We start from the raw sequence: 17,406 nt of genomic DNA, 5'->3' as shown, positions 1-17,406 counted from the left end.
CATTTATATGAGAGTGTTTAAATTGTATTTCTATATCTCTTAAAATGGTATTACACCATTGTGGTATTATCTTTTTGTTTTTTGGGTACTCATCCCATGAGAATATATTCAGGATCAGCGCCTAAGGATACTGTCTGTATTTTCTTTCTTAAAGATCTAGTTACGCCAATGCCCGTCACGCCCCAGTCTGACACAGTATACAGTATATAAGCTCTATCCCACTTGTCTCACGCTCTCTCAGTGGTGCTGAGAGTGGGATACTAATTACCCGGGCCCAGGTCAAATGGAGCAGCCCAGTGGGGCTCCTGTTACCTCACATCTTTTCTCAACCCAGCATATGCTGCTGTGTGCTGGGCTCCAGTTTGGCCAGGGGATTGCTATTTCTCTATTTTATTCTAAGGGTGCATGGCCATGCCTCCTGTGGATAGGCCACACCCTTTCAAAAGTACCTGTGCCCAGCCAGGCTATCTTCTGCTCTGTGCTCTCTCAGTATGTCTATCCTTCTCTGTACCTAACTTCTCAACTGCACCTAGTCAAGCAGATTCTTCCCATTGAGAAATATCAGTTCTACGAGGAAGGAGTTGTTTTTATAACTCCAAAAATTGTTTTGCCACAAATTCAGATAAGGATTCGGCATGCAAAACTTAACTGTAACTTGTTATGTCTCTGTTCTCCCAATTATGAGTATTTTTAACAGAATTGCAGTTAGTGATTTCAGTCATCTTAGCCTTATTCAACTTTGTTTCTTATGGCATATTTAAAACTAGAGAGTCCATTACCTCAAACTGCACACCAAATATTCTCTTCTAATCTAAATTCATGTGGTAGAGAAGAGTTTGTACTGTTTGTTCTTGTATTTGTATATCTATAAAGAACAGAAGCAGACCATTATGTACCAAGTAAAATGGATCCTGTTGTTTGAAGTAATAGAAGGTAACCTCAAAATTGAAATTTGAGAAAAAGCAAAGGGTTCAACACAAAAAGGAATAATCTGCATTTTTAGAATTGTATTTAAAAATTGCTACCGCATTAAATATATTGCCCTGCATTAGCCATAATATGCATTAAAGTGTTCTCAGAGCAACTGCAGTGTTAGTGTGAAACAGGAAAATGTATTTCATGCTCTAGTAACATTGCAGCATATCAGATTCTACAGGAAATGAGAGTTCTCCGGATTGTAGTCTCATCCTAGAATTTGACATGCATTAGCACTATTTTATTACAGGTGAATTCCACAGTACACTATATACAAGTAATCACCACACCATCACTTCCTCATGATATAAAATGGCTGTAATAAAAAACATTATGATAGAACGAGGGCTGCATATGCACAAGTGAATTTAAAAGCCTGTGAATTTAGTGATTGGGTACTTGTGCATTAGCATGGCGCCTTATTTGCATGCGTACGGCACCGAAGGGAAATCGCATCGCATGCATTTTTTTTTTTGCATGCAATTTGATTTCCCTATGTCATTTATTCACTGCTCTCTGCCCGCAAGCGGTGCGATGCGATATCACATTGCACGCAATCGCACTGCATGCTAAATTGCATGCGATTTTACAGGGTGCAATGCCATTTACTTTACTATGCACTTCTATGAGTTGCAATGAGATTCATTATCCACGTCACCCCGAAGCGTGGCGAGCGGTGGCGGAACGCGTCCTCCCGACCTTTTCATACCCCCACTATCCACGTCAGGGTGGAGTTGATTTTATATAGTGTGGCGAGCGCAGCGAGCCACCGAGGCCAAAGCATCAGGTAGCTTAGGGGCATTAGTTTAGAGAGGGGTATATTCAGGGGCGGATTGGCCATTAAAGTCACCGGGAGGTTTCCCGGGAGGCCGGCCGCCCCTGAGGCCGAAAGCTGTACTGCAGGTGACGTCATGCCCCTCTTCCTGCTTCACGCATATGCACAGCGTGAGCAGGAGGAGGCCAGCCAGAACGAACACCAGCAGCAGCTCATCAGGTAGTGGAGCTGCTGCTGGGAAGACAGCGGGGATGCCACAGGGGGATTGGGCAAGTATCAAAGGAGCCCCCCCCCCCCCCGTGACACACAGGACCCCCTTGCCTTTCCCCCTGCTGCTGCACTCTGTGGCTGCCGCTGTCTGTCACAGTACAGGCAGCAGCATCAAGCAGAGCAGACAGCAGAGGCTGAGCTGAGAGCTAATTCCCAGCTCCCAAGTTCCAACCCCCCTCACCTACATCAGTGTCAAAGTCAGCAAAGACTGGACAGGGGGCGGAGCTACACGGGGCGCGAGTGGGCGTGGTTACACGGACGAGGGGGCGGGGCTACACAGGAGGACACCAGCAGGGCTGATGAAAGGAGAGGGTGAGCTGCCTGGCTGCCACACAGATTGCAAGGTAAAAAAAAGTTTGTGAGAGAGTGTACTGTCATAATGGTGTGGGCATTGTGTCCAGAAGAAGCCATTCTCATTGTACCTGTCCCCAGCGTGCCAATCGCCACGGTGCGCTGAGGATTGTGCGTCTCCGAGGGTCCGAGACGCTGGCGTGTCCATGTATGCTGGTGGGCCACCTGCATTCTTGGAGCATCTGGCGCGCCAGCAGCAACAATGAGGCTGGCTCCATCTGTAAAAGTAGCGTAGTACTGTCGGCAACTGGTGTGGGCCTTACGTATAGGCAGCGCTACTACTGTCATCAACTGTTGTGGGCATAACATATAGGCAGCACTACTACTGTCGGCAACTGGTGTGGGCACTACATACAGATGGAGCCGGGCTCCCTCTTGCTGGCGAATCGCCAGAACGTCACCACTGGCGATCCGCCAGCAGCCCAGCGTCCATCTGACTGAGACGCGCGTGCGTCTTACGCGCACGCGCGTCTCAGCTTCCGGGCGGCTGGGCGACGGGAACCCTGTCCGTCTCCGCTTCAGGGAGACGGACAGGGTTAGTGCGGGGAGGCGGTGAGGACCCCGGGTGACCGCCGACAATGGCGGGTGGCGGGGGATGGCGGCTGGCGTCGCCATCCCCTGCAAAGAAGAGACCCGCTCCATCTGTATAGGCAGCACTACTACTGTCGGCAACTGGTGTGGGTGTTATGCATCACTACTTCTATCGGCAACTGGTGTGGGCATAACATATAGGCAGTGCTACTACTGTCAGCAACTGGTGTGGGTATAACATATAGGCAGCGCTACTACTGTTGGCATTACGTATAGGTAGCACTACTACTGTCAGCAACTGGTGTGGGCATTAGGTATAAGCAGCACTCCTACTGTCAGCAACTGGTGTGGTGCATGTATAATCAGTGCTAAGACTTTTGGCAACTGGTGTGGGCGTTACGTATGTGCGGGCTCGGATTGCCCAGATCCGAGCCCGCACGAATGCCGGGGATCCAAGTGGCGTTCGGAGTTTACCGCCTGCCTCGGATCCGGGCACATGGGCAAAACGTCATCACCCGGAGTCAGGATTCTCGCTAGATCCAGATCTCTATATAAGTCCCGGCACCAGCGCCATTCTTCATTTGGCATATGAAAGTCAGACAACACGGATGTGTCCGTGGCTGTCTGCAAGGAGGATAAAACTATGGGGGACAAAGTAACTGTAATGGGGAACAAACTAAAAAATATATATATTTTTACTGCAGGGCTGCCCGGTATCAGTCCAGCTGTCCTGCCCAGTGTCCCATATCAGTCCAGCTGTGCTGCCCAGTTTACCATATCAGTCCAGCTGTGCTACCCAGTGTCCCATATCAGTCCAGGGGTGCCGCCCAGTGTCCCCAGTGTCCCCATTTTTTAAAAGTAAATAAAAAAGGTGGGTTTTTTTTACCTGCAAGGGGTGTTAAGTGTCCCATATCAGTCCAGCTGTGCTGCCCAGTGTCCTGTATTAGGGGTGCCCACATGTGTGACGTATAATTCCATGGGTGCCCCCATGTGTCCCGTATTAGTCATCGGGTGCCTGCATGTGTGCCGTATAATTCCATGGATGCCCCCATGTGTCCCGTATCAGTCCAGGGTTGCCCGCATGTGTGCTGTATAATTCCATGTCTGCCGCTATGTGTGCCTTATCAGTCCAGGGGTGCCGCCATCTGTGCCGTATAATTCCAAGTGTGCTGTATCAGATCAGGGGTGCTCGCATGTGTGACGCATAATTCCTGGGGTGAGCAAAGTCTGACGTATAATTCATGGGGTGCTGCCAAGTGTGCCATATCAGTCCAGGGGTAAGCCAAGTGTGCTGTATAATTCATGGGGTGCTGCTAAGTCTGCCGTTTCAATCTAGGGGTGCTGCCATTTTTCATTAAAATAATAAAACCATTTTTTTCTTTTTACTGCAGGAGTGTCACCATGTGTGCCGTATAATTCCATGTGTGCTGTATCAGTTCACGGGTTCCGCCATCTGTGCTGTATAATACCATGCGTGCTGCCAATTGTGCTGTATTAGTCCAGGGGTGCCACCATCTGTGCCATATTATTCCTGGGATAAGGCAAGTCTGCCGTATAATTCATACGGTGCTGCCAAGTGTGCTGTATTAGTCCAGGGGTGATGCTAAGTGTGCGATATCAGTCCAGGGGTGGTGCTAAGTGTGCCGTATCAGTCCAGGGATGATGCTATGTGTGTCGTATCAGTTCAGGTATGCCTGCATGTGTGCCTTATAATTCCAGGGGTGAACCAAGTCTGCTGTATAATTCATGGGGTGCTGCTAAATCTGCCATATCAATCCAGAGGTGCTGCCATTTGTTTATTAAAATAAAAAAAAAAGGTGTTTTTTTTTTCTTTTTAATGCAGGAGTGTCACCATGTGTGCCGTATAATTCCATGTGTGCCGTATCAGTCCAGGGATTCCGCCATCTGTGCCGTATAATTCCATGTGTGCTGTATCAGGTCAGGGGTGCCACCATCTCTGCTGTATAATTCCTAGGGTAAGCCAAGTCTGCCAAATAATTCCTGGGGTGCTACTGCTGCCAAGTGTGCTGTATCAGTCCAGGGGTGATGCTGTGTGCCGTATTAGTCCAGGGGTGATGCTGTGTGCCGTATCAGTCCAGGAGTGATGCTGTGTGCCGTATCAGTCCAGGGGTGATGCTAAGTGTGCTGTATTAGTCCAGTCCATCTGTGCCGTATAATTCCAAGTGTGCTCTATCAGATCAGGGGTGCTCGCATGTGTGACACATAATTCCTGGGGTGAGCAAAGTGTGTCATATAATTCATGGGTTGCTGCCAAGTCGGTTGTATAATTCATGGGGTGCTGCTAAGTGTGTCGTATCAGTCCAGGGGTGCCTGCATGTGTGTTGTATAATTCCAGGGGTGAGCCAAATCTGACGTATAATTCATGGGGTGCTGCCAAGTGTGCCATATCAGTCCAGGGGTGCTGCTGTGTGCCGTATCAGTCCAGGGGTGATGCTAAGTGTGCCATATCAGTCCAGGGGTAAGCCAAGTGTGCTGTATAATTCATGGGGTGCTGCTAAGTCTGCCGTGTGCCGTATCAGTCCAGGGGTGATGCTAAGTGTGCCGTATCAGTCCAGGGGTGATGCTAAGTGTGCCGTATCAGTCCAGGGGTGATGCTGTGTGCCGTATCAGTCCAGGGGTGATGCTAAGTGTGCCGTATCAGTCCAGGGGTGATGCTAAGTGTGCCGTATCAGTCCAGGGGTGATGCTGTGTGCCGTATCAGTCCAGGGGTGATGCTAAGTGTGCCGTATCAGTCCAGGGGTGAAGGTAAGTGTACTGTATCAGTCCAGTGTTTGTGCCGCCCACTTGTGTCGCTTATCATAGTCATCCAGCTACTTCGGTGCAACCTTTTGGCCTAAAAACAATATTGTGAGGTGTTTAGAATAGACTAGGTGTGTGCCAGTAGTGCCTTGCTTATTTGCACTGTGGGTACATCATGTGCTCCAGCAGCTGCAGTTATTGATTGGCTGTCAGACCGAGAGCTCTGAATGGCTCAAAAGCTGGTGCCCTATTTGAAAATCAATTCAGTGCCTCTGCTGGGCTCAGGACGCAACAGGACTGGATTACACAGTGAGCAATACTGAAGGCATACTGCAAAAGGCACTTCTCTGGGCATTGTGTGTATAAGCAGGAGTACTTGAGGCATTACGCATAGCATAATGTCATATGGGCATTAAAGTGTGCAAAATATTGTGTAAGGGGAATTACGGTGTGTGGCATAATGTGTAAGCGCATCACAATGTGTGTCATAATGTGAAATAGGCAGTACTGTGTGGCATTACCGTGTGTGTCATAATGTGTAATGGGCATTACGGTGTTATTGGTACTGTTATGTTGCCATGCCCCTTCCCCATGAAGCCTAGGTGGAAAAGCATGCATCTTTCAGCTTCAAGTTTGGCAGCTATACTGATGTAGTAACCCCGCCTACTGCTATGCTGGCCCCGCCCATTTTGTTTTGGTGCCGCCCACATGAGGCCGCTTCCTGAGATTTTCCAGGGCCACTTTTGGTCCCCAATCCGCCCCTGGGTATATTAAGAGAAGTCTTGGGAAGCTACTTCCTCTTTGAGTCTGGAACCCCACCCTCCCTAATCCCTTTCTGTCTGCTTGCTACCTGGCCTTTGCGGTGGTCACCTAATTCGGCTCGAATAAATAAATTAAAATTGTCGAGAAGGCGCTCTCGACCTGCAGTCAGGTAAGTTGTCAGGTGATCGCTGTGCAGTATTGGCCTCTTTTGCCAGGACTGCTGGTGAGTCCTGCTTCCGCAGGGGGTGTTCATGGAAGTGTCCTCACCATGCCATAGAAGGGGCAGTGAGTCCGTCACAGTGCAGGCTGTACCTTACGATAGGGGGTGTTATGATTTGGTGCCAGGGCCGGCGCCACCACTAGGCAGCTCTGGGCATTTGCCTAGGGCTCCGGCACCTGGATGGCGGCAGTCCGCCCCTCACCCCCAGCATGTGCATATAGCTGGTGGCGTCGGCGTCCCTGCAGTGCTGGAGGGGGCAGGGGGTACCTGCGACGCTGTCACTGTGTATAAAGCTGCTGCTGGTGGCGGCAGTGGCGGCGGGGTCCCTGCAGTGAATAGAGAATAACTAGTGCTATGCGGCAGCGCAGGAAGCGCTTCTGGGTTTGAAAACACTTGCCGCACGCTTCCCGCGCCGCCGCATAGTGCTAGTTATTCTCTATTCACTGCAGGGACCCCGCCGCCGACGACGACAGCAGCTTTATACACAGTGACAGCGCCGCAGGTAACCCCGCGGCACGGACACCCCAGCCCGCTCCAGCACTGCAGGGATGCCAACGACGCCAGTTTTATAATACAGGTACCACCCACCCCCCGGGCACCGGGGCGCCATCACCCCGACTCGCCTGGGACGCTCCGGTGTCTTGCACCGGCCCTGTTTGGTGCATTTCAGCTGCCACCATGATTAGCACCCTTGACTGGAGCTGGTCTCAGGCACTTTATTTGCCATCCCTTTATAAATAGGGTCATACCACTTAAATAAATTCAATTAATTCAAGTTTTCTATTTTGAAGTATCTGAACCTTATAACTGTCTGGAACAGCCACTGATATTGTGTGGAGAAAGAGACTTTTAATAAATGTTTGAAATTTATGGACTTTACTTTGCTTGTTTTATAACTATTACAAGGCTTCACTGATCTAATTACAAAGGTTACTAAAAAGGGTGCCATCTTACAATTGCTATCCATATCCTTCCTTTCCCCTATTTAAAAGGGATTCTGTAAGTCAGGCAGCCTAGACATAACAATTATTTATTCTGTGGTGCGAAACAATGGTCTGTTCTCAAAATATATATGACCGTTTAACTTATACAGTTGTTGTCTGTGTCATTATTTTTAGAATAAGAGTGTCCGTGTGAGTTATTTCTAGGTAATATAGAGTTAAGTTAAAGGTTAAGGGCATAGCTGCCTACCCTCCTGCATTCTGCAGGAGATTCCTTGAAATAGCAGCAATCTCCCTCTCTCCCTCATTAGTCTAGCAATCTCCCTCATTTCACCTAACCCACATTAAACTGTTACATTTTTGGGAAAAAAGGAATGAAAGATAGATACATTTATATTGAATCATCAGCACCATTTTCCAGCAGTTTACCAAGTACAGTAACTCTTACTAACTACTTTGGGCCTATCTACATTTGGATATAAGTCATTTAAAAAGATTCCTCTCAGATGTAGCAGTACACACCCACGCTTCTAGGTGCCACGTTCACAATCTTTTTTCACAATCTCCATATATGGAATAGACACACCCTTTGGGTGGAGAATGACACACCCCCTCAATGAGGCGCCATGAAAAATTCTACTACCAACTATAATCTCCCTGAAACTAGATTTCAAAAGTAGGCAAGTATGGTTAAGGACCAATCATTATAATTCAATACGCACCTTAATAACTATGCAATTCATTTTCACAATTTAAGCCATGTTATTAAACATCAGACACGTCCAAACTATAGCCCTCGTGCGTTGTGAAACTACAAGTCCCATCCTTCCTTAACACAGTTTTGCTATTAGGAATGCTGAAACTATGGCAAGGCATGCTGGGATGGGTAGTTTCACAACAGCTGGAGGGCCACAGTTTGGACAAGCCTGTCCAAAAATATGTTTTATGTCCCTGTCCTTATAAAGACCAACACATCCCAAACATTACCAGATACATTTAGCCCACTTAAATATTGCTGTTCACGTTTGTGATATTTTGTGCCAATTACAAAGATAATAATTAATGAAAAACATTTTTTATTGTTATTGTACTTGTTTTTTACAATGTCATTTTGTCTGTGAAAACTTTTTTTTTTTTTTGCTAATGACAATAAATTCATATTTTTAAAATGCTTTCCTAAAATGATGTACTACAACATCTGCGTGCTGCAGGGGGAGGAAGACTATTAAGCTGAAATTACATGAGGAAGGCGGAGGTGACAGCATCTTGTCACTAGGGCCACCGACACCATTTATGGATGTGGGTGATGAGGTGGGCTTTTCATTGGAATTACTGTGCCCCCCTTCACACACACATGCACTTTACCCCTGTGAATAGTAACACTAATAATAGCTACAAGACTCTTCAACTGTATATTACAGGTACACCCTAGCAGCCCGCCCCCCAAGCCCAACTCCTCCCCACCTCACTAAACCTTCCCGCTTCTCCTCTAAGCCCTCCCATAACTCCAACCTGAGTCCTAGCTGCTGCTTGCACTTCATTTTGTTACATTGACATTGAAGATGGCTAGGAGTGAATGGCACTTTTGCCAGACCTAGTAACAGGAAATATATCATGCCAAAAGTTTAAATAGCTCCGTGATAAAATATACATGGTCATATCTATAGTGCACTTTGATTTGTAAATACTACAGTATGTAGAAATCAGTGGTCCACTGAAAGCCAGAAACGATGAAAAATGCTAAAATCCTTGTTAAGTAATGAGAAATATTGTTTATTCTGAGAATGCTAACAACATATGTATACTATATGTGTAGGATGATTATGGAAAAGGAGGCTACTGCTATATAATACATACATTAATTGGCTCAACAGTTCTATTTCATTTTACTCATTTTCTTGAATCCTTACTATTTGACACTATTTAAGATAAGATCACATTACATAAGATAATCAGGATTGTAATTCTTCAATTTCACAGAAAATTTTACAAACAAGTAGCCTATTTCGGTGTAGAATAGAAATATAAAAGAGGATCTAGAAACCGTGGAGAGATCATCAAGTAGAAAAGGGTACTCTGTAAATGGAAATAAGTTCAAAGTGACATATGCATTACTGGAACATTTATTATGGGAATTTTTTTCTTTAGTAGTGAATACTACTTTGCAATGAAATGATTGCCCCCGTTAAATCTGATTTTCCCCAATTATGGTCATAACTATTAAAAAAAAACATCCACTTCTCCAAACGGCTGCTTAGACAATTATAAAAGTACTCTGCAGACAATGCAATATAAAACCATGTGTAGCAGAGAAACGGAATAGTTGAAAACAACATTTATTATACATTAGGCACAACTGTCAACTCTGGAAGAGTTTTAAAGCAACGCAATGTAGCGTTCTTTACAAATTAGACAAAATACTAATTATCCCTGAAAGATTTAAATTTTTAATTGGACCTCAATTGCTTTGTGAATTGTTCTGAGAAAAGTGTCAACGGAAACTGCAGATAAGTAGCACGTTAGGCTAAACAGCTATATATTCAAGTTATAGTACTCTTTTCTGCCTGTGTGGGGCCCCAATGAAGGTTTCTAGGATGTGCCTTAGGCATAGCACATCCATTATCAACAGAATACGTATAAAAATTTTATAAGTTGTGTTTTTTTCTTTTAAACTTAAAAATGATTCATATTATTTGAATTAGCTAGATCTGAGACCTTCCAGTTCTAGCTTTTGAATGGAAAAATATTACTATGTAAGTCTGGGATAGCAGCATGTTCCCAAACATGTCTGCAAGGGAATGTATTCCTGCATTGTGTTTCAGTTTCAATACAACTGTTTAATATCTGGAGTGTGCCTGTTCCGCACAGATGCTGGAGATTTTTGTGATTAAATGAAGTCTATAGCAGGTTATCACTATAAACTTTGCTGAAAAGTATGCCCTATTTTTGATTGGATTCTGCCTTCGAATCAGGAATCAGAAGATTATGTTCTGAAAGCAGAAAAAAAACTTATATCTGCAACTGTAGATCAGTGGGGTGATAATTAGACTTGTGTAAATTGGTTTTAAAATCAATCCAACTGCCTTTATCGGATCAGGTGAAAAGCCAGGATTTTGTAGAATAGATTTGTGGATTAAAATGAATGTATATTTCCAACGGAGCTACTTCCAGCTACTCATTTTCTTCCTGTCTCATTTTGATCCTTTGTGGAAAGTATTGTAATCTGTATAAGTCGAATCTGTTATGTCCTATAATACAGTATGTGAGTATAATTATTCTTATTCAGGGACATGTTATAACAGTGTCTCCAGCAAACACTTATATAGAAAAGGTAATCATTGGTAAACCATCATTAAAATACTATTCAGTGTTTTTATTTGCCATGTAATGTTGTATGCTGTATATCTGTGTACATTATAGTCATAATTTGCAGTGGTGCTTCTTGGGATTGGGTTATTTTCTTTTTTTTAAATGGCCTTAAGGCACCAGTGCAGAATTATACCTATTATATTTATTTGCCCAGACATCTCAGCCCTGTTCCCAGAGCCATCTTAACAGCATTGTAGGCCCTGGGCAAAGCAATGCGCTGGGGCCGCTTCACACCCATTCATGGGACCCAGTTTCAAAAAATCAAAACGTTCCCATCCTACAGTCCTGTGCCATGTCACCATATGCTTCCATATAATGAATGGCTGTCAAAACTCTGATTTGTGGTGCCAGCAATCCACCAATCAGCATGCTGACAGCCATTTGCATTCTCGCTGCAGGCTGGAAGGCAGTTAGACACTGCCTTCAGGTAGACACTGCTGCCTGATTGTGTGACTACTAACCATAACATCTAAAATGCTACTACAAGTGTGGAACCCTGGGCACCTGTTCAATAAGCTTATATGCAGAGCCGTAAGGAGGCATGTGCGTGTGGTGCGCCTGCACCGTGTGGGACATCCTGCGGTTGTATCAGCAGGTCCTGCCCTCAGCTGCAGGCTGCCCTCTTCTCTGGCTCACTTCTCCTGCGCTGTATGTGGAGAGACGCTGGGCGAAATGTAATAGGGTGCGTTTTTCTTCGTAAATCGCACCTTTAAAAATCGCATTTTATGCCGCGAATTCGCATATGTAATGAGATGCGAATTTGCGGCAAAAAAGTGCGATATGGTGCGATTTCGGGCGCTTTTTTAGTCCTGAAAATGTGCGATTTTCAGTCATGAAAATCGGCACATTTTCAGTACAGTGCGCTGTGTTGTAAAAAAAAAAAAAGAAAAAAAACGGCGTGCGGTCCCCCCCCCCCTAAGCATAACCAGCCCCGGGCTCAAAAAGCCGGTGCTGGTATAATAAAGTCAAAGGAACAATCAAGTTGGGGTTCCCTGGATTTTATAAAACCAGCACCAGGCTCAAGGTCCGGCACTGGTTCCCAAAATACGGGGGACAAAATGACTAGGGGTCCCCCGTATTTTAAGAACCAGCACCAGACCCAACCAGCCAGCAGGGTAATGCCACAGCCGGGGGACACTTATTATATAAGGTCCCGTGGCCAAAGCATTAACCCCCTGGCTGGTCAGCATGGGCAGGGGTCCTGGGGAAGTGGGGACCCCCCAAAGAAGGGGTCCCCCCCCTCCAGGACTTACCAGCCCATGCTGAAAGTCCGGGGCTGTCTCCGATGCCCCTGGGCGGTGGGCATCGGGCTGATGTAAAGTGTAAAAAAAAGAATATAAACTATTGTTTTCTACTGTAGAACTATGAGTCCCAGCAAGCCTACCCCGCATGCTGGGACTTGGAGAACCACAAGTCCCAGCATGCGGGGCATTAAAGGGCCCGCTGGCACTTGTAGTTCTACAGTACAAAAAATAGTTAAATAAAACACACTGACACCCTGAAAAATAAAAGTTTAATACATACACAGCCCACACATACTGATACTTACCTACCTTGAGCCCGTAGGTCGGTCCCTGGATCCTGGGTCCGGGCTCCGGGGCTCCAGGGCAGAAGAGTCCGGTTCCAGGGCCTTGGTCCTGGTTCCGGGGCTGGTCCGTGGTTCCGGGGCTACTGGGATGAAGAATCCGGGGTCCAGGATCCGAAGTAGTCCACAGGGGTACCTGAGGAAGAAAATCCTACTCACCTGGTCCCCGGCGACGACCCCGGCATCTTCAGCTCCAGACGCGCTGCTCCCGGCTGCTGTGGTACCCGCTCAGTGACACGGACTGGAGAGGCGCAGAGATTTTCATCTTCCGCGCTTTTCCTCCGGATGATTCTATTGGCCGCCTAGAGGCCAATCAGGAGCCGACTTTCTCGGCTCCTGATTGGCCGCTAGGCGGCCAATGAAATCATTCTGAGGAGAGGCGCGGAAGATGAAAATCTCTGCGCCTCTCCAGTCCATAAGGAAGATTTAGTTTTAGATTTCTTTTTATGATAATTGCTAATGTGTATGTTGCAAGATACCCTAATAAAGCAGAAGTAAGTAAACTGTACATGGGATGCATATTTTGCCTGGCAAACTGATATTCTATATGGTTTCCCGTAGACAAGTAGGCTTTTACATTTCTTTTACCATTGATCTTTAAGCTGCTGCAAGCATACTCCTAGCTTATCCCGGGAGTCCCTTGTTTTAAACTCCATCTATGCACTCATATATCTCTCTTCTCCACTCGCCCTAAGCATACCAAATAACATGTCTTTTTAAATGTAGATGAAAACCACATTGATGGATTCAGTTCCACCCCCTCTTGCTGCCCTGTACCTCTCTCCTCTTCTGCATAATATAAGGTTGTCTGCTCTACCACATATATTCACAATACATGCATTTTTAACCTGCCAGGTTTCAGAAGTCTCCTTTGAATTTCCTAGTTTGACAAAGAGAAAATCTGAGTACAAAAGTTTTTATAGCAGTAAGAAAGAAAAAGGACGGACAAGTTAAAGTAGAATTTTGGAGTTCACTTCTTTATCTGTGCTTTTCAGATGAAGCTAATTTTAGACGCTGATGTGGCTGAAAGGAAAAAATAATTGCACCTGAATTACTGTGTATACTCTGAAAATATCAATCTTTACTTTGCTCAGTGTAGCATACAGTTCATAAAGCCAAAGCCTAATTTATTAAGGAAGCGGTTCCTGCCAACATTGGAAATTATTTCACAGCAACACCTATTTTTATAATATATTGTTTCAGCAATCTCCTAATTTGTTTCTTAACAAGGTTTATTTAATATATTAGACATATTAAGGCACACTATCCTGGATACCATTTTTTATACATGTTCTGCTATGTAATATAATTCATTATTTTGTATTGTACTATAATATTTATTGCTGGTGCTTTCAAAAGGAAGATTAAACCAACTGAAAAGTGCTGTATACAGAGAGTAATTCTAACCATAGTGACTGCACTTTTGTACATGCAGAACTTGCTTTGTGCAATTATATAGTTCATTGACATTTCAATGAGCGACGTCCCATTTTTACATGTCCTTGTATTACACAATCATAATGGTTAACCAGCATTACAGGGTTCCCTGGTGACAATAAAGGCCATAGTTTAAATATTCCAATACAGGAGTCTTTGCTTGACACAATTCTCTAATGTTGCTCTGTAATTAAATGAAAAGAACAAACACTGCCTCTGATCACAATTAGATGAGAACAGGAAACAAAGCCAGAAAGCCTCTAAATGAACTCAGATTGATCCTGAAGAATGACAAAATGTTCCTCCTGGATCAAATGCGATATGTCGTGAGCAGTACATTCCACTCTCCCCTGGATTCTGTCTTTTCTTCTGGCTCTTTCCCTAAGTACTAACATTAAATATTAATTGTAGCATATGGCAGTTTGTTTCATTACTTAAGTGTAGCCTTTTCCAGCATATATGAAATCAGAGGGTAGAATTATAACAGAAAAATGTTTTATTTCCAGAAGTCGTGTGGATCGAAAGAATTTATAAAAGCCTTAGTTTTTAAGCTTGATTGACAGGTGTCAAATATGCCTCTCAGAGAAATGTCTGTTTAATTTGCCTCCTGAGATGAGAAATTCCTAGGTGACATTTAACGTGTCTCTGAAGGTTATGAGAGGTTAGATCCGTTCTGGTATTCCCCCCACCCAACCCTTCCTTTCAGATTCTGGTTTCTGAAGTGCTGCTGAATAAGAATTCTCCCAGGAGAGGCTGAGGAGCTCCTTAAATACCACCAACAAAAGAGTAGACATTAGAAAGGTCATTAAGAAATATGAGGGAGGTGGCATTTCATATCCTGGCCACATTGTTACCGAAATCGCATGACTTTAATAGTAACTAATTGGCCTCAGTGAAAGACTGTTCCAAGGGAGACCGAAAAATCATCAAGCAGACAACAGACTTCTGGAGCTTAGCTTAGAAGTAGGAAACTGCATTATATTTTCGATTAAATATTTACGAAGCCACTTGTTTATTGAATTCAGAAGTAGACTAATGAAACACAAAGAGCACACAGATTTTAGTCTGTTTGGAAGTCTCTACCAACAGCTAGAAAACAGATACATAAAAAAAACAGAATATCCATCTTATAACATTTTCATTTTAATAGATTAGTGCTTCTCCCACACAGTTCACGTTTTCCAGGTCACCCGACAGGTGCACTCGTTACTGACTGACACATCTTAAAAGAACCACAGGTGGAGCTAATTACTTTTCTTGATTCTGTGAGGAGACCTGCAAAACATGCACTGTGTGGGGTCCTGAGGACCGACTTTGAGAACCTGCGTAATAGAGGATTTAGGACACTGGTTTATAAATTGACAGTAGGTGACTGATTGATTGCATGCATGTGAAAAGTCAAAACTACTTGCATTGGAAACTTTGCACACTTGCATAGTTTGCATGCTCATCCCCATCTAATACAATACTTTGTACACACTTTCTCATGCAAAGAATCTAATCATTTTGATTTCATTGAAAGTGCCTGGTTACTGGATCCGTGGTAAAAAGAGGAATTCTGACAGTTCAGAATCCCAGCGGATCCCTATGACAAGGGGGAAAGGAAATTTAGGGTTAGGCTGCAGGGGATGGTTAGGATTAGGAATAGGTTTAAAATGCTTGCTGGGATCCATCAGGATTTTAACCATCAGAATGCTGCTGTCGGGATTTCACACCCAACCCAAAAAGAGCAGGATTTGGTGAGCAAGAAATTAGCAATTTCCCAAAGAGAACAATTTACTTTCCTCATGTCTATAATGTATGTGCAATAAACAGAATATCTTTCACTCTGCAACCAATTATAATTGAATATTATTTTTGTTGTGTGCAGAACACAGCAATTCAATACAGAGAATCAGAAAAGTTTTTGCTTTGATGCACAATCTTCTCCTGCCAAAATAGTGAATAGCCACTGGGAATTGTTCTTCTGCTTTTTTGTTATCAGATTGAGATCCAATAATTTATTATATAGTACAATTGGGATCCACTCTCATGAATATGAAGTGGTTATGTATGAGCACTAGAAAAATGAAAATATAGAAAGCTTCAACCAGCTGTTGGGCCTGGCTATGAGATGCGTGCTCTGCAATGTCAGACAACTGCACACGGATCATATCTGCATTGCTCATTCATCCTGCATGCATACAGAGTCAGAGTTGCAATTGAAGCACATAGGAGATGCATGGTATCAGAAATCACTTGAAAATGTATTGGGTATTCCTGGGGAGTGACAGGGAGGTTGCATCTGCTAGATGCACAGATGGCCCATCTGATGTAATATGGGAGTATAGCAGGCATGTTTTGCTCCCACAGTAATACCCTAGGTCCTGACATTACATTATGCCCCTGTAACCATATTATGTCCACACAGTTATACTGCCTCCTTATTGTGCATCTTCAAACAACCACACCACTTTTTTTTAGAGTGTCCTGTATTTCAGCTGAAGTTATGTGTGGATTTTTCTTTTTATCCCAAACAATTTTCCTGGCAGTTGTGGATGAAATATTTGTTGGTCTACGTGACCTTGATTTGGTTTCCACAGAATCTCTAATTTTCCACTTCTTAATTAGAGTTTTAACACTGCTGATTGCCATTTTCAATTGCTTGGGTATATTTTTATATCTCTTTCCTGTTTTATACAGTTCAATTTCCTTTTCCAGAAGATCTTTTGACAATTATTTTGCTTTCCCTATGACTCAGAATCCAGACATGTCAGTGCAGCACTGGATGAAAGATTCAAGGGTATTTCAGGAGACCAGAAACTCACTGACCTTTTATACATACACACTGATTACAAGCAAACAGATTGCAGGTGAGGAAGGTTAATTTAGTAGCCATTCAAACCTGTTTGTTTCAACTTGTGTATATGTTATCAGGCCAAAATCTCAAGGGTATGTAAACTTTTAATTAGGGTCATTTAGGTAATTTCTGTTGTCATTATGATTTAAAAAGAGTGAACACAGTTGATTGGCTTCACCCAACAACTAACCATGAGTGAAATAAATTTTGTGAGTTATCATTCATATTCTCTGACAAATAGTCAAAAACATCACAAATTCTGCTAGGGTATGTAATCTTATGCGCACAACTGTATTAATATACTGCATAAAGAGAGATAGTGGAGAGAGTTGAAGTACCAACACATCAGCTCCTAATTGCCATGTTACAGACCCTGTTTGAAGCTAACTGGCCGGTACTTTTAGCTCTACTTTGCTGTATCTCTCTCCAAGCTTTGATACACACAGTATGCCCATAATTCCCACCCCCCATAAATAGATGATCTGAGGATCATCTGTGATCACCTAGCAGGGGGCTAAATCATTGGAAAGCACGACTACCCTTCCTCTTTAAAATGTTAACGCCCCTGAGTTTTTGGAATGCCAGGTTGGG

Source organism: Crinia signifera, chromosome 2 (genome assembly GCF_055691185.1).
Source record: "Crinia signifera chromosome 2, ASM5569118v1, whole genome shotgun sequence".
NCBI classification, from domain to species: Eukaryota; Metazoa; Chordata; class Amphibia; order Anura; family Myobatrachidae; genus Crinia; species Crinia signifera.
This window is presented reverse-complemented; position numbering follows the sequence as displayed.